Raw genomic sequence first — 21,962 nt, forward strand, 5'->3', positions numbered from 1 at the left:
GGAGGGAAATATATCCCTGGTGGTGGGGTCCGTTGGAGGTGGCGGAAATGACAATGGATGATACGCTGTATATGGAGGTTGGTGGGGTGGTAGGTGAGGACCAGTGGGGTTCTGACCTGGTGGCGGTTGGAGATATTCAGTGGGCATGTTCAGACTAGGTTTGTTCGACAAGTGTCAGATAGTAATATCCTGTAGAAATGGTGATATAGCCCCCTAAAAATATGAAGCTATACTTGAGATTTTGAATTGGATGACAAAAAAAATCCTGGTTATAATTGATCCCATACAAATTTCATTATTTTACAGAAGGGCACACATATGAAAGAAGCACATCTACTTCATTCTTTATAATAATTCTCCTGGGATGTATATGGTGAGGAAGGTAATGTGCTATTGTCATCTCCCAGGCATCAACAAATACCACATTGATGCCTGTGAACATCTTCCTCATCACTGAATCAAACTGATAAGCGTACCAGTCACTGGCAGAGCTAATGATCTGTGGGGGCTGTTCCCGGACATTGGCTGTCTTTATGACAACCAGTGTATCTGGACTCCTGTCAAGTAATTGTAGAATTGATTTCCTGATATTCTGTATTCTCCGAATGGAGACTTCGACAGGAAAAGGCTATAACTGTGTTTCCTCCTCCTCTAATTTCATCCAGTACATTTGAAACATAACGCAGGTGTCTTGGAAAGGTGCGGAATTGGATGGGAAGACCATGAGGGAGAAATTCTACCACAATGTTGTTCTCCACGTTCACTGCAAGATGAGGACCAATCTTGATAGGATTACCAAGATCCAATGTTTTCAGACCTAAAACACAAAGCAGAATTACTTGATATTCTAAGCCACAATGTTGCTGATGCTCATGGTTTTTGGAAGTGGAGGACTGTCAGTTGCAGACAGCAGATCTCAAAATTTGTCTGCACATTTTCCAGACTGCTATTCTAATGAATGAGTTGCTGACATGAAGTGTGCACTTATCATGCAGCAAACACAGGGGAGCTGAGAAATGAGTCTATACCTCCTGTAGTTCTTTTAGAAGGGGATCAAACAGGTGGATGAGGCCAAAGCCATTGATGTGGTGTTTATGGATTTAAAAACGCATTTGATAAGGTTCTCCACAGTAAGCTGTTGCAGAAAATGAAGGCATGGGATTGACGGTGATTTAGCAGTTTGGATCAGAAACTGGCTAGCTGAAAGAAGACAGGGTGGTGGTGGTTGCGAAATGTTCATCCTGGAGTTCAGTTACTAGTGGTGTTCTGCAAGGATCTGTTTTGGGGCCACTACTGTTTGTCATTTTTATAAGTGACCTGGATGAGGGTGTAGAAGGATGGGTTAGTAAATTTGTGGATGAAAATAATGTCTGTGGTGTTATGTACAGTGTGGAAGGATGTTGGAGGTTACACTGGGACATAGATAAGCTGCAGAGCTGAGCTGAGAGGTGACAAGTGGAGTTTAATGTGGAAAAGCGGGAGGTGATTAACTTTGGAAGGAGTAACAGGAATAAAGAGTACTAGGTTAATGGTAAGATTCTTGGTAGTGTGGATGAGCAAAGAGATCTCACTGTCCATGTACATAAATCCCTGAAAGTTGCCACCCAGGTTGATAGGGTTGTTAAGGAGGCATGTGATGCGTTAGCTTATCTTGGTGGAGAGATTGAGTTTCAAGACCATGAAGTCATGTTGCAGCTGTACAAAACTCTGGTGAAACCACACTTGGAGTATGTGTACTGTTCTGGTCACCACATTATAGGAAAGATGTGGAAGCATTGGAAGCAGAGGCAATTTACCAGGATGTTGCTGGTATGGAGGGAGGGTCTTATGAGGAAAGGCTGAGGGACTTGAGGCTGTTTTCGTTGGAAGAAGGTTGAGAGGTGACTTAATTGAGACAGATAAGATGATCAGAGCATGAGATAGGATGGACATGAAAAGCTTTTTTCCTCAGATCGTGAATGCTTGCATGAGGAGACATCATTTAAATTGAGGGGTGATAGATATAGGACAGATGTCAGAGGTAGGTTCTTTACTCAGAGTTGTAAGGGTGTGGAATACCCTGCCTGCAACAGTAGTAAACTTGCCAACTTTAAGGGCATTTAACATGGTCATTGGATAAATATATGAATGATAATGGAATAGTGCAGGTTAGATGGGCTTCAAATTGGTTTCACAGATCGGTGCAACTGAGGGTCAAAGGGTCTATACTGCACTACAATGTTTTATGTGTTCCATTTTCTATGTATCTTAGTTTGCTTTCAGCTATTGTATGACAATTTACATTTTCTCCCCTTTAAACTCATGAGCCATTCTCCATTGAAGAGACAGACTGCTGACCTGTTCCCAGTGTTCTGCTGACTTTACAGTAACAAGTTAACACAGTGTCAGTTTTTTTTCATCTTCCCTATAAAGTAATTCTGAGGGAGTGAATAGAAATTTCAAATTAACTTTGTGGGGTCACAGAGTTTAGAATATCCTGGAGGACATCACTGTTGATTGATTGCCACCCGATAGAACTTATACAGAGTCAACTCAGTAAATTAATACATTACTGATTGCCCAGCAGGAATTTCTGCCTATTCTGGGCTATCATGTTGGACAAAAAAAACCCAAAATTTCTGCAAGTATCACTCTGCAGTTCCATCACAACATAATCTTTTTCTTAAGAGTCAGACCAGACTCAAAATGTTAACTCTATTTCTCTGCACAGGTTCTGACATACTTGCTGGCTTTCTCGAACAGTCTGTGTTTGCAGCAAAATGATTAACAAAGATTGGTTCAGATATTGACACATGATCCAGTCAGTGAGAGGACAGTAATGGACGAGGAATGGAGATAATGGCCTGAGAGCTACAGCAACACACGCAAATTATAGAAATTAGTAACTTGAGCGAGGAGGGGAAGCATTTCACAAAGTGAGAAAGAGCAAGAATCAAGGTTAAGGTTATATTACTGTCAGGATTACTCCACAGCAATCATCAGAACTGCTTTGTTCTGAGATGGGAAATGCTACAAAACACAGTGAAAACAGCCATAACTTGGGGAATGTTACTGGGAGGGAGGTTGGATCAGGGGCTGGAAACTTGGGATAAAGTCATAGAAGAAGCCATGAGGAGGTTGCCTCAGAGTTACTGAACTGTAAAGCTGTTTACTGCATTACCATCAAGAAAGAAACAAACAATAACTTTTATCTGAATAGGTAATTGGAATTTTAATTAATTTGGCAACAATCAGGGATTCATTATTTTTTGTGTCTCAAACATTAGAATTATTTGCAACTGTGATGTTTCCCTGAGATTCAGCACCACCTGGTGGAGTACTGATGCATTGAACTTGGAAGTTTTCCATGATCTCATGTCAGGACTCACCCAGCCACTGGATATAAAAGCAAAGGGGCTTGTAAAATTAAGTTGGTGGCCTTCCCACCATCTTCCACTCCAGCTCCAACCTGCCTCCCATATTCAATGAGAAGTTATGGTTACCATAGTCTTACAACACCACAGGGCTACTCCCTCATTACAGAGGGATGACTGGTCGTGGTATCACCTGAGGGTCACCATGCCTTAGGCAAGGGGAAACTTTGAGGCAGAGTCCTTCATGGTAAACTCAGCTCTTGCAGGGATTAAACCTAAACTTTGACACCACTCTGCATTGTAACCCACTAGTCCACCTGACTGAGCTAACCAACTTCCTATTTCCCACAGTGAGATTGAACGGGACAGCATCATGCAGTCTGCTCATGTTTAGTCCTAATGAGATCCTTAATGGACCATGAATCTGAACCCTACTCAAGTCACCCATCAGGTCTGTAGCTGCACCTCAGGTTCAAAGACCCTGGCCTCTCGTTATTGGAGATGGCACTAAAACCTGTATTTAGAGACAAAAAAAACTGGAGATGCTGGAATCCAAAGTAGACAGGCAGGAAGCTGGAAGAACACACAAGCCAGGCACCCTGTGTGCTGTGTTCTTCCAACCTCATGCCTGTCTATTTTATATTTAATGTTGCATATATCAGTACACCTTTACAAGACTGGTTAATGATATCATCAGTGCATTATAGAAGTGACTTGAAGGTATAAAGATTTTATACCCCATCTGACCCCAAGTGTTATTGGAAACATTGAAGGCTACTGAAGCAAGCTGCTCAGTTGCAATCTAATAGCTTACTGTTAGTCCAGACATTTACATGGTTCAAAAAACAATGTGTGTGTATAATTGAGAGCTGCAATAATATTGAATCACCTAACCTGGAATGGATTGAGTTAAATATTCAAACCACTGACACATAGTGGAATCTCCAAACAGATAAACTTTTTTTCCACGAAGACAGTCTGTCATTTTTGCAGGAGTGTCAAAGTGGTAAATATCGCAGGTCGATGACATCCACTGGTCCTTATAATAAAAACCAGATGGTGGAACAATGGGCTGTCCCCGGACACGTTTTCCAAGACCCGGAGCTGAAAATGAAGGGAAAAAGACAAGAAAATCATGATGCACTACACCTTCAAATATCAATATATTTTCATCCAGTTAGTCACAGATTCCATGATAACGGTGATCCCAGGAGGACCATCAGCTGTTGCTACTGGAAGTACAAAAGCAGAGAGAATACTACTCTGAGTAATATTCTGAACAAGGCTGTGTCAGTGGGTAAATACACTACTTGTTGTCACTGAACTGCTATGAGAAAGATGCTCCACTGTTAATCCTTGTTCTCTGAGATACTTGGCTCAGCTGGGTCATGGTGGCGCCACTACACGATACATTTAGAGAATGTAATCCTGTTCCATTCAATACAGCCTCCTGTATGTATGTATGGTACTATATTAGACTGTTTAACGTTCTCCATAAAAGAAAAGAGCAAATAAAATGAGAAAGTAATACATCATTCCTGGTGGCTCAGTGGTTTGCACTGCTGCCCCACAGCACCAGGAACCCAGTTTTGATTCCACCCTTGGGTGACTATCTGCGTGGAGTTTGCACGTTCTCCCTGTGTCTGCATGGGTTTCTTCCCACGATCCAAAGATGTGCAGATTAAGTGAATTGGCCGTGCTAAATTGTCCATAGCATTCAGGGATGTGTAGGTTAGGTGCATTAGTCAGGGGTAAATGTAGAGTAATAGAGTAGGGGAAGGGGTTTGGGTGGGATACTCTGAGGGTCGGTGTGGACTTGTTGGACCGAAGGGCCTGTTTCTACACCATAGGGATTCTAGTTCAAATTCTTTTCACTGGCAGTAGTGAGTACACCCTGGACATTGTCCCTGTTATCCTTGCCATAGAATATACAAAATATGTCCTCTTTCTGGGATATCTGTGTTGTTTGTGTGTTCAGTCCATAACCCTGGAATACACACACTTCTGCACCGGTTTTGAGTAACCCAAATGTCTTTACAGCCATAAGTGTTTTCTGTGTTCTTGATGCATGAAAGAACATTTTCATAGGAAGAGAACACCAGTGGATTCCAAAGATTCAGTGAAGTATTTTACTGCAATTACAAGCTATTTATTTTGCAGTTTTGGCCTGTTCCTGAGCGACAGATGGATAGTTGGCAGTAACTTTGATGGTGACCTGCTGATGTCCCATATTCGTGTTCTCCAAGTATAGATTACTTCAGGGGATTTTCATGATCAGCACTGACCGAAACGGATGGTAGGGCATCATTGGCCTCTTAGGAGAAATGTATTTTGAGGTGTATGGTAATCTTTCCACATTCAAGTGAAGTCTTTTGTAAGTTCTTTCTGGCTAGACTAAAACATTAAAAGCATCCACATGATTCATGACCTGAAACTTAGCTTTTCCAGTTAAATGTCAATTTCATCAGGTCTCATGAAGGGCTACTCTCCATGAGGCCTAGCAAAGTTTCATGTGTTAATGTCCAATCTCAGTTCATTGTTGTTGTGGGGTTTTGCTGTAGGCTGACTCTCGGCCCCTCTGCTCAGGATATGCCTTGCGTGATGCTCTGTGATTGCCTACACTCACGTGGTGTTCCCCAAGCTCAGTCGGACAAGTGAGGGTGCCCACTACCATTGACATGCCCTATAGCTCCCATGATCCTCTTGCTGCATTTTCTAATGACAAAGTCCATTAGAGTGCATGTTTGACGTCCAGTTGGGCTTCAGCTGATTGGCATTCTTGCATGGTTACATCATTAATCCCACATTCCGAATGGTCTCTCAACATCTCATTCAGTGTAGGATGTAGGTTTGCTCGCTGAACTGTAGGTTTGATATCCAGACACTTCATTAGCTGGCTAGGTAACATCATCAGTGGCGACCTCCAAGTGAAGCGAAGCTGTTGTCTCCTGCTTTCTATTTATATGTTTGTCTTGGATGTGGTTCCTGGGGTTTGTGGTGATGTCATTTCCTGTTCATTTTCTGAGGAGTTGATGGATGGTATCTAGATCTATGTATTTGTTTATGGCGTTGTGGCACCACAAACCCAGGAACCCCATCCAGGACAAACCTATAAATAGAAAGCAGGAGACAACAGCTTCGCTTCACTTGGAGGTCGCCACTGATGATGTTACCTAGCCAGGTAATGAAACATCTGGATATCAAACCTACAGCTCAGCGAGCAAACCTACACCCTAAACCTCAACCTGAGCTACAAACCTTCACAAACCTTGCATCTCATTCAGTGTTAGCCTGAAATCACACACGTCTGCTAATCAAATTCACCTCGTCAAAAATCCCAATATGGATTCCCCCAGTTCTCAAACTGCCAAATAAAATCTATAGCATCCCAGAATTACTGGTGGTTTGGGTCATAATATTCCTTAAGTAACTTGGTCAATTCTTGAAAGGTTTTAGTGTCTGGTGCCTCAGGGAAAGTTAAGCTCCTAATAAACCAAAATCGCTGTGGGTCCACAAGCAGTCAGAAGGGTTACTCGTTGCTTTTCATCTGCCCCAATATCATTTGTCCAGAAAAAATATTGCATTCTTTCCACATACTGGGCCTAGTCTTCGACAGTGGGATCGAATGAGTCAAGCTTCGCAAATAAAGGCATGATGCCAGAAATGATTACCCCAAACCATGACGACTGTTGCGAGCAAATTTCCTTCAGGCACATACTGTGTTCCCTTGTCACCACTGAAATACCTGCATGGAGGCCAGGAATATGTCATCAAGCCATCCTTTATTTACATGTTCACGGTATCTATGCTGTGACTAGCCAGCTCATAGCCATTCCCTAGAATGAGGAGACTCCCTGAACTTTCTGTTTATCTCTGTCAGCCAGGGCTTCCTAATTGGGGTTCTTAACTAGGAGGAGAAAGTGAGGTCTGCAGATGCTGGAGATCAAAGTTGAAACTTTATTGCTGGAACAGCACAGCAGGTCAGGCAGCATCCAGGGAACAGGAGATTCGACGTTTCGGGCACAGGCCCTTCTTCAGGAATCTGAAGAAGGGCCTGTGCCCGAAACGTCGAATCTCCTGTTCCCTGGATGCTGCCTGACCTGCTGTGCTGTTCCAGCAATAAAGTTTCAACCGGGTTCTTAACTAGGGCCAATCAAGAATCGCATAGTCAATGAGATCCACCTGGCTAATCACTACAATGTGCAATTCCAATCTACTACACTGGAATACTGACCCTCTGTCCAGTGGAAAATCCATTCGATTGAGTGTCTGTCTTCTCACTTCTGTAACTGGCAGACAATGAAGCCAGCTATTCTGTTCCTTCATCCTCTACCATGGAGCAATATCGTATTTGTGAAACTGCTGCATCACATGCAAGCCCATGGGTAAACCTTGGTTGAAAAGGAATTCAGGCAATAAGGCACCATTTCTCCAGGTGGGAAGACATTAGCACTGCATCATCAATCTAAGTGGCCAAAAAAGTGTTAGTCTTGCAAAAAATCTTTCTTTTTTTTAAGCTTGCCTGGTTTATCACCTCTCTTTTCCACCTTGTTTTTTTTTTCATTCAATTTGATGCTGTCCTCAACTTTCTTGATCTTGGGATAAAAAGGAATTTTTCAGGATGGGAATCTGTAAGTACTGGGGATCAGTGCTGGGGCCACAAATATTTCCAGTCTACCTTAAGGATTTTGATAAGGGAAGTGAACACACAGTTAGTTTTGCAAATGACAAACATAGGAAGGCAACTGGTGAAAATAACACCAAAGTGTTTGCAGAGAGATATAGATAAGTTAAGTGAGTAGACACAAATATAATGTGAAAAATAACATGTGGCTTTACATTTTGGCAGGAAACAGAGAGGCTGAATATTATTTAACTGCAGGGATTTGGGGGTCTTCGTGCACAAATCATAAAAGCTCGGGATGGGACCATTCGCCGCCACCAATTAGCCACTGCCTTTCACCGCCGAGGACGCTTCGCCACAGCCCATTGGCCGCTGAGGACGATTCGCCACTCATTTTTATGTATAAACCAATAAAATCATATTTATTTTACTTTTTTTTAATCAATATGTACAATGTTGTTATATAAGTAAAGGGGACTGAGAAGTATGAAAGCACAGGCGGGAGGGAAAACAATCAGTACATATATATTTTTCCGGTGGCGAATAGTCTCCAGAGGTCAAACGACCCCAGTGGAGAAACGCTGGTGGCAAACCGGCAGTGGCTAATCGGTGACGGCGAATGTGCCGTGGCGAATCGTCACCAACCCTAAAAAGCTAGCTTATAATTTCAGCGGGTGATAGAAAAGGCAGATGGAAAGTTGGCTATTATACCAAGGGGCAATGACATAGAAAAGTCAAAGTATAAAAAGGTCTTGCATCAACTATTCAAAGCTTTCATTAGACCACACCTGGAATAGTGTAAACAGTTTTAATTTCCTTTTTTAAGGAAAGGTATAGTGGCATTGGAGGCAGTCTAGAAGAGGCTCATTAGGTTAGTCCAGGGTCTGGGGAAGAAATTGAGATGGTTGGGCCTTTTTTCATTGGAGTTGAGAAGAGTAAGAAATGACGCTATTGAAACATACTTTGGAGATTTAGATTCTTTGGAGGTTTCACCACAGCAGACGCAGAGAGGTTGTTACCCTGTGGAAGTAGTCAGAATTGGAGGAGATATTCTCAGAGTTAGGGGCTGCACATTGAAGACAGAGGTGATAACAGAGTGAGCTGAAAAATGTGTTGCTGGAAAAGCGCAGCAGGTCAGGCAGCATCCAAGGAGCAGGAGAATTGACATTTTGGGCATAAGCCCTTCTTCAGGAAATCTGCCTGACCTGCTGCGCTTTTCCAGCAACACATTTTTCAGCTCTGATCTCCAGCATCTGCAGTCCTCACTTTCTCCCCGTGATAACAGAGTGAACCTGTCAAATTATTTCCCACAGAAGGAGTCATTAATTATCGTAAAGGCTGTGACAAACAGAATTTTAATCAGTCAGGGAATCAAGGGTTATTAGGACAAGGCAGGAAAGTGGAGGTTAGGATTATCGGATCAGTCATGATCTCATTGAATAAAAGAGCAGACTCAATGGGCAGAATGGCCTACTTCTGCTCCTACACCTTACAGTCTTACAGCAGGTTTAAACTTCTGATTGTAGGTTATATTCTGCTGAGATTACTGCGTGATTGGCCAGAGACACAGACCTGGGAAGTTTGCCCTATACTTACCCTACACAGACATTTTAAAAGCTTTTCACAGCTGGTGTAAAACTTACTGAAGTGTATAACTTTTATAAATCTATTGGTGTGTCATGCCAACAGCTGCAGCAATGCTTATCACCCTCTCCCTCACTAGACAGTGGTCAGCACCCCTTCCCAAGCCAGAGATGGTGTTAATTGCTCTGGCCCCTCTGAACATGACAGTGTTACAAAGGAACATGGGAACACAAGTAGGCCATTCAACCCCTTGAGCCCTTTCTACTCTTCAATGAGATCATGGCTGATCCGTAGCCTAATATGACATCTAATTTGCACATATCCCTTAATACTTTTGCATAACAAAACTTTATCTCAGATTTAAAATTAACTTCTGATCCTGCATTGATTGATGTTTATGGAAGAGAGTTCCAAACAGCTACTTCCATACATCTCTCCTGAATGGTCTGCCCTAATTCTCACACTATGTCCCTTAGTTCTAGAATCCCCAGCCAGTGTACATAGGTTGGCTTGATCTATCCTGTTGTTTATCTTAATATCGTGAAGACTTCAATCAGACCACCACTTAATCTTCTAAATTCTAGAGCAAAAATGCCTAATTGCTGTACTTTTTCTCATAACTTAAGTACAGGTATCATAAGAACATAAGCACATCAGAAATAGGAGGAGGCCAGCTAGCCCAACGAGCCTGCTCTGCCATTCAACAAGATCATGGTCAATTTTTTTTCCCATGGACTCAGCTTCACTTACCCATCCACTCACCGTAACCCCTAACCCCTTTACTGATCAAAAATCTGTCTTTGCCTGAAAAACAATCAATGAGGTAGCCTCGACTGCTTTACTGGGCAGGGAATTCCATGGATTCACAACCCTTTGGGTGAAGAGGTTCCTCCTCAACTCAGTCCCAAATCTGCTCTCCCTTATTTTGAAGCTATGCCCCCTAGTTCTTGTTTAGCCCACAGTGGAAACAACCTTCCTGCTTCCACCTTATCTATTTTCTTCATAATTTTATGTTTCTTTCAGATGCCCCTCATTCTAAATTCCAATGAGTATAGTCTCAGTTGACTCAATCTCTCCTCATAAGCCAACTCTCTCAACTCCAGAATCAACCCAGTGAACCTCCTGTGTACCCTCTCCAGTGCCAATGCATCCTTCTCAAGTAAGGAGACCAAAACTGTACACAGTACTCCAGGTGTGGTCTCACCAGCACCCTTTACAGCTGCAGCATAACCTCCTTATTTTTAAACTCCATCCCTCGAGCAATGAAGGACAATATTCCATTTGGCTCTTCCCTGCTGCACCTGCAAACCTACTTTTCATGATTCATGCACAAGGACACCTGGGTCCCTCTGCACAGCAGCCTGCTGCAATTTTTCACCATTTAAATAACAGTCCATTTTGTTGTTCTTCCAACCAAAATGGATGACCTTACATATACCAACCTAGTACTTCATTCTGACAACCCTGTCCACTCACTTAACCCGTCTGTATCCTTTTGTATACTTTCAGCGTCCTCTGTTCACTTTGCTCTACCACTCACCTTAAGTGAACTTTGGTCCACTTGGCCCCTGTTCCATATCATCAATGTAATTGTAAACAACTGCAATTTTAACACTGGTCCCTGAAGCACACCACTAGCAACTGACTTCCACCCAGAAAAATACCCTTTTATCCCCACTTTTTGCTTTCTGTTAGTTAACAAATCCTGTATCCATGCAAATATATTCGTGTATTACTCTTGTATACCTACCTTAAGCTGAAACAGTTGATGAGAAAAGGTGAGCTATGGAGGAAGAAGAGAGATCAATCAACTACATTTAAAATAAAGAATCAAGATGGGAAGATGGGAGGGCTATGGGTATTAATTCATAGACCTGTTTTGACGACTTCTGCTTGGCTTTGGGGACTGCTATATTGTCATAGAGATGTACAGCATGGAAACAGAACCTTTGACCAACCCATCCATGCTGACCAGATACCCTGAGTTAATCTATTCCAACTGGCCAGCATTTAGTCCATATCCCTTTAAGCCATTCCTATTCATGTCCACATCCAGATGCTTTTTAAAGGTTGTAATTGCACCAGCCTCCACCACCTCCTCTGGCAGCTCATGCACCACGCTCTGCATGAAAAACTTGCCCCTTAGCTCCCTTTTAATTTTTTCCCTTCCGATCATAAAACCTTTGATTTTGGACTCCCCTACCCCGGGGAAAAGACCTTGGCTATTCACCCAATCAATGCCCCTCATGATTTTAGAAACCTCTGTCAGGTTACCCCTTGGTGTCTGATACTCCAGGGAAAATAGCCCCAGCCTATACAGCCTCTCCCTTTGGCTCAAACCGTCCAACCCTCATAACGTTCTTGTAATTCTTTCTGAACCCTTTTGATGTTTCACAACATCCAATAGCAGGGAGATCAGAATTGAATGCAGCATTCCAAAAATGGCTTAAATAATGGCTGCAACATGACCTCCGAACTCCAATACTCAATGCACTGGCCAACAAAGGCAAGCATACCCTGAGTTAATCTATTGGACCAAGTGGCCTGTTTCCACAGTCTTCTTCACTAACCTGTCGACCTGTAACTCCACTTACACAAGTTCATCAATCTACACTCAAAGGTCTCTTCTTTTAGCAACTATCTCCAGATGTTTATTATGACCAACACGGTGGCTCGGTAGTTAGCACTGCTGCCTCACAGTGCCAGGGACCCAAGTTCGATTCCAGCCTCAGGCGACTGCCTGTGTGGAGTTTGCACGTTCTCCCAGTGACTGCGTGGGTTCCCTCCACATTCTCTGGTTTCCTCCCACAATCCAAAGATATGCAGGTTAATTGAACTGGTCATGCTAAATTGCCCATAGTGTTCAGGGATGTATGGGTTTGTTGCATTTGTCAGGGGTAAATGTAAGGGAATGAATGGGTGGGTTCCTCTTTGGAGAGTCTGTGTGAGTTTATTGGACCAAGTGGCCTGTTTCCACAGTGTAGGCATTCTATAAAATGTATAAGTCCTGCCCTGATTTGCTCTACCAAAATGCAGCACCTCACATTTATCGAGATTAAATTCTATCTGCCACTCCTCAACCCATTTACTCATCTGATCAAGATCCTGTTGTACTTTGAGATAACCTTCCTGGCTGTCCAGTACACCAGTAATTTTGGTGTCATCTGCAAACTTACTAACTATACCTCCTATATTCTTATCTAAATCATTTATGTAAAGTGTACAAAAAGTAGTAGATCCAGATATCAATCCTTGTGGCACACCACTGATCACAGTCCAAAAAGAAACCCTCCACTATCACCCTCTGTCTCCTTGTCATGATGTTCTGACTTTAAGAAGTTATTTTATCCTATTTCGTTTTGTGGAGAAGTTGGAAGACAGAGGCAAAGGTACCTAGCAGTTTACCAGAACCATTGGAGTAAACAACATGGGAGGCCTTGGGGCTTTTTTCAAACAGGCTGAATGGGTGTGGCCAACTCACACAGATCAGGATTTTTGGATTACATTACATTACATTACATTACAGTATGGAAACAGGCCCTTCGGCCCAACAAGTCCACACCGCCCCGCCGAAGCGCAACCCACCCATACGCCTACATTTACCCCTATACCTAACACTACGGGCAATTTAGCATGGCCAATTCACCTGACCTGCACATCTTTGGACTGTGGGAGGAAACCGGAGCACCTGGAGGAAACCCACGCAGACACGGGGAGAACGTGCAAACTCTACACAGTCAGTCGCCTGAGGCGGGAATTGAACCCAGGTCTCTGGCGCTGTGAGGCAGCAGTGCTAACCACTGTGCCACCGTGGATTGTTATGTTTAGGTTTAAGCAGAGGCTATTGGGCTCTCAACACAGTTCGGAGCTTCAGTGAATATCTCTTAGCTACTACTCTCTCTGAATTTTCTCTTGATGTTTTTTTCCTCCTGGATGGGAGAACTGCAAGTGAGAATCTGTGTCAAAATTTTCTTTGTTTGCCAAGGGGTGTGTTTATGGGGTGTTACTATTCTGTAAAAGTTAATTAGTAATGGTTACTGCATCTATTATTCTACTAAGTTTTCCAATAGAGTTAAGTTATACTAGGTTCCTCTTTCTTTGGTTGTATTTTAACTGCAGGGTTTAAATAAATTATGTTTTGTTTAACATTGAGTAATTTGACCAGTCTCATTGCTTCTGGGAAAGGCACTTTACATTTGCCTTTGAAAATAAGAAAAAAGTTATGGCCCAGGCTATCTTCATAACATGTTTTGAGGGAGACCTGGTCTGGTCCATAATGCAAGAAACTGCAGATGCTGGTTTTGCCCGAAACATCGATTTGCCTGCTCCTCGGATGCTGCCTGACATGCTGTGCTTTTCCAGCACCACTCTGGTCCATAACACTTCTACCTTTGAGCCAATTTTGTATCGAAAAGCTCCCCCTGTATTCCACGTGACCTAACTTTGCTAACCAGATTACCGTACAGAACCTTGTCAAATACCTTACTGAAGTCCAAACAGACAAGGTCCACCACTTCATCATTCTGCTTTGTCACTTCTTCAAAAAAAAACTGAATCAAGTTAGTGAGACCAATTTCCCACAGACAAAGCCATATTGACTATCCCAAATCAGTCCTTGCCTTTCTAAATCCATGTAAATCCTGTCAGTCAGAATCCCCTCCAACAGCTTACACACCACTGGCATCAGGCTCACCAGTCTACAGTTCCCGAGCTTTTCTTTACCACCTTTCTTAAATAATGGCATTAGCCAACCTCCAGTCCTCTGGCACCTCACCTGTGGCTGTTGATGTTACAAATTTCTCAGCAAGATGCCCAGCAATCACTTCCCCAGTTTCCCATAAGAATCAGGGGTACACCTGATCATGTCCCAGGGATTAATCCACCTTTATGCATTTTAAAATGTCCAGTAATTCCTCCTCTGTAATATAGACACTTTTCAAGATATCACTATTTATTTCCCCAAGTTCTCCAGCTTCCATATCCTTCACCACTGTAAACACTGATGTGAAAGAGTTGTTTAGTATCTCACTCATCTCTTGCGGTTCCACGCATAGATGGCTTTGCTGATCTATAAGGAGCCCTATCCTCTCCCTAGTTACTCTTTCATCCTTAAGTATTTGTCAAATTTCTTTGTCTTCTCCTTCACCTTACTTGTCAAAGCTACCTCATGTCCCCTTTTTGCCCTCCTGATTTCCTGAGAGTATACTCCTACTGCCTGATACTGTTCTCAAGATAAACAAACTGAAGTGTCTGACTGTAAATGAACAGTGAAAAACATTTCATAGAACCATGCAAAATGAGAATCCATTGAAAACCATGGTAGGACTCCCCCCTCCTGACTGAGATTGCCCTAAGTTTCAGACATGCCCTCCTGCTTGCTGCAGATGCAGTGTGTTTGGCATGATCACTGTTGCCATGTGGTGTAGGTGGTAGAAAGACGTGGCACTAATATACAACAAGATGCACATGCCCCTGAGTGAGGACTGTTACACAGTATGGCCAACCAGCCTGATGATGTGTCTGCACCAATTGCCACTACAAGGCATTGGCGGAGCAAGGTAAAGCATGCATGCCATGGGCATGCTGATAGGCAGGTGAATGCATGCTGACAGAGTAAGAGAGCAGCCGGGATGGGCAGCCTGATCCATGTTGTGGACTGGGTGCCTCTCCCTGACCAATATCTGGGTGCAGCTGTATATTCTTAGTTGCTTGAGTACCCACCTAGACAGGTGCATCAATAAGTGCACCCATCAACCCCACCGCCCTGTGGCTGAACACTTCAACTCCCCCTCCCACTCCGTCAAGGACATGCAGGTCCTGGGGTCCTGGGCCTCCTCCACTGCCAAACTGTTACCATCCGATGCCTGGAGGAAGAACGCCTCATATTCCACCTTGGGACCCTGTAACCTACTCCCTCAACTTCATCCACCTATTGCTTTCTCAGCTACCTTCCCTCCAAACCCAACCCCCTCCTATTTGTCTCTCAGCCCTGGCCCACAAGCCTCATTCCTGATGAAGGGCGTATGCCCGAAACATCGATTTTCCTGCTCCTCAGATGCTGCCTGACCTGCTGTGCTTTCCCAGCAAAACACCCTCGACTCTGCTCTCCAGCATCTGCAGTCCTCACTTTCTCCTGCATCAATAAGATGCCAGGATGGTGGTAATGGCTCCCTGAATGTCAGGTACCAATGGAAGGGTACGTGTGACTGATGCACGTAAACCATGCCCTGCACTGCAGTTTGACCATGCACAAGATTCCTTCTGTTCAGAGGAGGCAGTGAGCTGAACGCAGAAGGAACCCACTGTGGTTTCCATATTGGGTTTCCCAACAGCTAATTTGTTGAGGACGCTTGATCAGATCACAACCAGAACATTAATAAGGAATGTTGGGATGTCAACAATGATGTGAACAGATGTTAATCACCATCAATTTGTTACTGCCTGGTAAGATTTGAGATCCTGTGAATCTTTTAAAATATTTGGTAATTAAACCTAATCTTTATCATACTAAAATTTAAGATGACTATTTTGCAGCATTTCAAATTTTCCTCAACTAATTGACTCTTTTTTAACTGCACAAGAAATAATTAGCTTCAAGACAACCAGTTTTAATACAATTTTCTGCTCTCTTTAATGTTCACATTCTAAACTCAAATTATGTTGTCAATCTAACAGGTTTTTAAAGAATTAAAAATTTTTACGCTACAATTTATTACAATGATGTTCATTGCCAAGAAGTAGCCTTCCTGCTGCAGCGAAGGCCCCAGGAAGAGGATCATACCTGCCATTGCTGACACCACGGGATGGCACCAAAAAAGGGGGAAAAAGAAAAACAAGAAAAAGAAAAATAAGGAACAGAGCAAAAGTAAAAGAAAGAGAGTGAAAAAAGAAAGGCAGATGGAAGCAGAGGACCCCTGGGCCTGGGACCCAGCCACAAACTATACTCTGCTGCCACCAACTCACTTTTTGTCTGAAGACCATTTTCTTCTTTTTTTCGATAGCTTTAGATTCTTTTTCCCAATGGTTTATTCAGATTTGAAGATAGGAATCTGTACCCCCAAACATCAGGTTGTATGGGACAGCACTCTCTGTGCAGCTTGCTACTACTTTGTAAGTGGTGAGAATAGAAATTCTGGTACCAATCTTTCTCGCAATGTTCGTCTATGATGTTTACCAGTACTAAGTGATGAAGGGTTAACCATAATAAGCTTTCGGCAAAAAACCCTGAATTTGAGTAACAAGACATGGTGAAAACAGATAATAACAGGTTATATTAGCTTCACTTCGGCTAACTGGTAAACTCTATTGCACAATGTAAAAGATATTGTTATTTCCAAAAGGATACAGCTATGTTTATGCGACATGATTGTAGATTGTTGAGCTAGTGATTTGCAATTGGCTTGTTGCTCCCCGAGACAATCATTTATATATCAATGGGAGGAGCTATCCCAAAGATCCAGAGTTAACTCTTTCAGTTCAATTGTTTTATATGACAATTCATACTTCCTCTGATATACCAAATCTACAATTCCACATTTATAATTAACTTACTTGGTCGAGGTGAAGGCTCAACCATTATGTGTCCTGCGCCACTGGGTAATATGGGCTGCTTGAGGTTGATGCGACAGTAGATGTAAATATATGATAAATGAAGTCATTGTATTAATGTATCAAGTGAACGTAGACAGGAGGTAGCCCAAGAATATGTTTTGCTCTGTTATTTCTCAAACCAATAACAACAGTTTGAATTTTACAGTTACCACTGACTCCACTAAATTCTGTAAATGAGTTGCCAGCCTTTTGTCCCTAACCAACATTCCCAGTGTAAACAGCAGTCATCACCCAGAACCAGCTTCACTGGGTGTGTCATTTCATTCATAAACCTGACACCAAGTTCCTGAGTAACTGCTTTTCTCTGAACCTCACGGCAAGAAATTCCCAGGAGAGCAGAGGGGATGCTTGAGAGATATTATCGAAGCATGATGTGAAGAGATTCTCACTGATCCTAGCTCACTACCACTCAGAATGGAGAATAGACTTTCAGGGAAGCAATGAGTGATTGAACAGATTTCGATCGGAGAATGTTGATGCCCAAGACAAGGCAGTGAACGGAGTCCATAGCGCCCTCCGAGTAACTCAACTATTCAACCCTTCAAACACCACAGACCATAGAGTTTGCAGATCATACATCAGACTTATCAGCCATCTGAGAATGTACTGAGGATTTACCCAAGAGAGGGTGTGAGATATCTTCAATCTCAGTTTCTGGTGTCACCTCTCCAGTAAGATGAGAGTAAACACTGAACAAACTCAGTTCGATCTGAATCAGCATGAATAAATAAATAATTGACTGATACTATTCCACATCTCTCAATTTATCAGAATCAATAACTAGTCAACAACTCGTTTCAAGCCTTACATAGCAAAATGTCCCAAGATCCTTCATCAAACTATCACCAGATGATATTTGGCACCAAGACACCTAAAGACTTTAGGAGAAGTGAACATACGTTAAGTTAAATGGGTAGGCATTAGGCAGCATCATAAACAAGGAGGGTAAGACAGCAAGGTAGATTGGAAAGAATTCGAGAGCTTCTGGTCTGACAGCTGAAGACACAGGCACAAGGCACATGAGGGAGATTTAAAAAGTGTGCTTTTGGAGGATAACAGGATTGGAGAAAGTTACAGAGGTGAGATAGGGAAGGATTTGTACACAAGGGTGTTAGCGTGAATATTGAGACAGTTCTGGTCAGGATCTTGTTTATTCGTTCCTGATTTTTGGACGCTCCAAGTCATGATTGTATATGTGTGAATGTTGGGGAGGAATGTGCAGCTGATGGTTTTACCATGTGTTTGCTCCCTTTTTTCTACCACAGGTTAGACATTGTGGGTTTGGAAGGGGTGTCAAAAAGTGTTAGTAATTTACTTAGTGCATCATGGCCAGTGGTGGAGAGTTGGAATGTTGAAGGGGCTGCATTAGGTGGCAAGCAAGCATGGTGCTTTGTGATAGGTGGAGGTTCGTGAGTTTTTCTGGAGTTAGATGGAGAGTGTGGAGCGTTCATGACTCATGATTCATGCCTTGTAGATGGTGAACAGGTTTTGGGCAGTCAGGAAGTGAATTGCTCACTGAAGCATTGTAGGAACAGTATTTATTTGGTTAGTGCAGTACAATTGCTGGTCAATGGTAATGTCCAAAATGTTCAAAGTGAAGGCAATATTTGTGCCTTTGAATGTGAAGGGGAGGTAATGTAATTGTCTCTTTATGGAGATGGTCATTGCTTGACGCATGATTGTTACGAATGTTACTTGCCACTATCAACCCAAGCTTGTGATATGATTCAGTTTATAGTGAGACCTCAATATCCATCACCAAGAGTGACTTGGCAGTAGCACTGATGACCTCACTAGTCATGTCCTGAAGGGCATAACTGCTCGGCTGCTTCTGGGCAAATGGTAAAGGACATGGAAGGATATACTTGACCTCACTGTCACCATCTGCCCGCTGCCGATGCCTCTGTCCATGTGAGTATTTGAAGGAGAGACCAGGACACAGTCCTTGTGGAGATGAAATCCCATCTTCACATTTAAGATACTCTCCATGGTGTTGTATGGCACTACCACATGCTAAATGGATAGATGTTGATCAGACCTAGCAACTCAAGATTGGCTATTCATGAGCAGCTGTGAGTGCGAGGTAGCAGCAGAATTGGACTCAATCACAGTCTGCACCCATATGTCTGTTATATTCCTCCACTCCACCATTACCATCAGGCTGGAGGATCAATCCTAGTTCATTGAAGACTAAAGAGGGCATACCAGGAGCAGCAACAGCATCTCAAAAAATGAGGTGTAATGAAGCAAGAATACAGGAGTACTTGCACGTCAACCAGCATAAACCGAAAGTGATAGACAAAGATCAGTGTTTCCACAATCAACAGATCTGATCTTAACTCAGCAATCTGCTGAAAGCCTGTTCTGAATGGTGGTGGACAAATAAACTCACTCGATGAACAAGCTCCAAAATAATCGCCATCCTCAATGATGGAGGAATCCAGTCCATCAGTGTCGCAGATAAAATTGAAAAATTGACAAAGATCTTAACCCAAAAATGCTGAGTGTATCCACCTTGGCCTCCTCTGGAAGTGCCCAGCATCACAGATACCAGTTTTCAGCCAATTTGATGCACTCTCTATGATATTAAGAACCAGCTGAAGGCACTGGATACTACAAAGACAATGGGACTGTACAGCACTCTGGCAATAGTACTAAAGCCTTGTGCTCCAGTGCGTGTCACAGCCTAGTAAAGCTGTTCCAGTGAAGCGACAATGCTGGCATTGAGCTGATAATGTGGAAAATTGTCCAGGTATTTCTGTACATACAAAGCAGGACAAATTCAAGCTGGAAAGTTATTGCTGGATCAGTCTGTCCTTGATCATCAGTAATGTGAAGGAAGGTGTTATCAACAGTTCTTTCAACCAGTACTTGCTTCATTCTAACCTACTGACTGACACTCAGGAGAAAAACCTCTCTGCAGGTTGGAGTCATACCGAGAATAAAAGATAATGTTAAAAGTTAATCATCTCAGCTCCAGTACAAATCTTCAGCAGTTCCTCTGGGCAGTTTCCTCAGCACAGCCATTTTCAGCTCTTTCAACAATGTCCCTCCCTCCATCATGAGGTCAAAAGTGGAGATGTTCACAATGTTCATTCACAACTCTTCAGATACAGAAGCTGCCTGTATCCATATGCAGTAAGATCTGGATAATATCTAGGCCTGGGCTGACAAGTGGCAGGTAGTATTCACACCATTCAAGTGCCAGGCAATGATCATCTCTAACAGAGAGAATCTGACAATTCAATCGTATTGCCATTGCTGAATGGTCTAGTATCAGTATCTTGGGGTTACCATTTACCAGGAACTATACTGACCAGTACTCTGGCTCAGATCAAAAGTTAGGAATCCTGCAGCAAGTAACTTACCTCCTGACTCCCTCAAGCCTGTCCACCATCTACAAGGCATGCATCTGGAGTGTGCTGGAATACCTCTCACTTGTCTGCATGAGTGCAGCTCCAACAACACTCAAGAAGCTTGACACCATCCAAGACAAAACAACTGCTTGATTGGTACTACATCCACAAATGTACATTTTCTCCAGTACCACGGGCAGCACGGTGGCACAGTGGTTAGCACTGCTGCCTCACAGCGCCAGTGACCCAGGTTCAATTCCCACCTCAGGCAACTGTCTGTGTGGAGTTTGCACATTCTCCCCATGTCTGCGTGGGTTTCCTCCGGGTGCTCCAGTTTCCTCCCAATCCAAAAATGTGCAGGTTGGATGAATTGGCCATGCTAAATTGCCCGTAGTGTTAGGTGAAAGGGTAAATGTAGGGGAATGGATATGGGTGGGTTGCTCTTCGGAGGGTCAGTGTGGACTTGTTGAGCCGAAGGGCCTGTTTCCACACTAAGTAATCTAATCTAACCATGCTCAATTTTTATTTCTTTTTTTTTTCTGTAACCAATACTATTCCTTCAATGTTGCTACCAGCTTCATGATGAAGGCTTTAGAATAATTTTATCACTGTGGTTGATCCCCTGACTGTTGCTGACTAACAATTTTTGCATTTTGTCTCCTCACTGGCTCCCTGTGCTTTCTTAAACCAGTAATGCTCTGACATTGGTAAATCCCTTTTCTTCAAAATAATGTCTTCTTCGATTCAAAACCAAGCAGCTGTTCACCATGTTGTATTCTGGTTTGGGTTGTTCACTGCCACCAATCCTCCTTTCTCAAAGCTGTGTCTAAGGCCTGTCTATATATTACTGGTGGAAGATAGACCACTGATGGATCTTAACAGAAGGGGGGTTTGAATTCCATAACAATATACTTTATTGCATGATAGCAATAGGATAATTTGCATTAAGTTCTTATGAGTAATTACTCAGGATTACCTGGAACTGTTAAGAACACATTTATTTCTCTTGGGAACTCATGCAGATTTCAGTGGCCTCCATCCAAAGACTGTGTGATGTCATCAGATTGGGTGGACTTAATGCAAAATCAACATCGAGAGAAGTGGTGGTGGAGAGTTCATTATTTGAACCTGAGGTCTGTGACCAATGGTGTTCCACGGGGATCAGGACTGGGTCCACTTTTGTTTGCCATTTATATCAATGATTTGGAAGACAATCTAGAAGACATGGTTAGTATGTTTGATGATGACACCAAAATTGGTGGTATTGTTGACAGTGAAGAGGATTTTCTAAGACTACAAAGAAATCTTGATCTATTGGGTCAATGGGCTGAGGAGTGGCAGATGGAGTTTAATTTGAATTAATGCAAGGTATTTTGTTAAAACAAACAAGGGCAGGACTTATACAATTAACGGTTGGGCCCTGGGTAGTGCTGT

At 42.8% G+C, this 21,962-nt stretch overlaps 1 pseudogene; it reads right to left on the reverse strand.

Annotated features, from left to right (window-relative positions):
• Positions 1-295: 295 nt before the first annotated feature.
• LOC122555517 (NXPE family member 3-like) overlaps positions 296-21,962 on the reverse strand; it is a 35,246-nt pseudogene continuing 13,579 nt past the window's right edge.

Source organism: Chiloscyllium plagiosum, unplaced genomic scaffold (genome assembly GCF_037043375.1).
Source record: "Chiloscyllium plagiosum isolate Xiang-an unplaced genomic scaffold, Cpla_swu_hap1 HiC_scaffold_12, whole genome shotgun sequence".
In the NCBI taxonomy this organism is placed as follows: Eukaryota; Metazoa; Chordata; class Chondrichthyes; order Orectolobiformes; family Hemiscylliidae; genus Chiloscyllium; species Chiloscyllium plagiosum.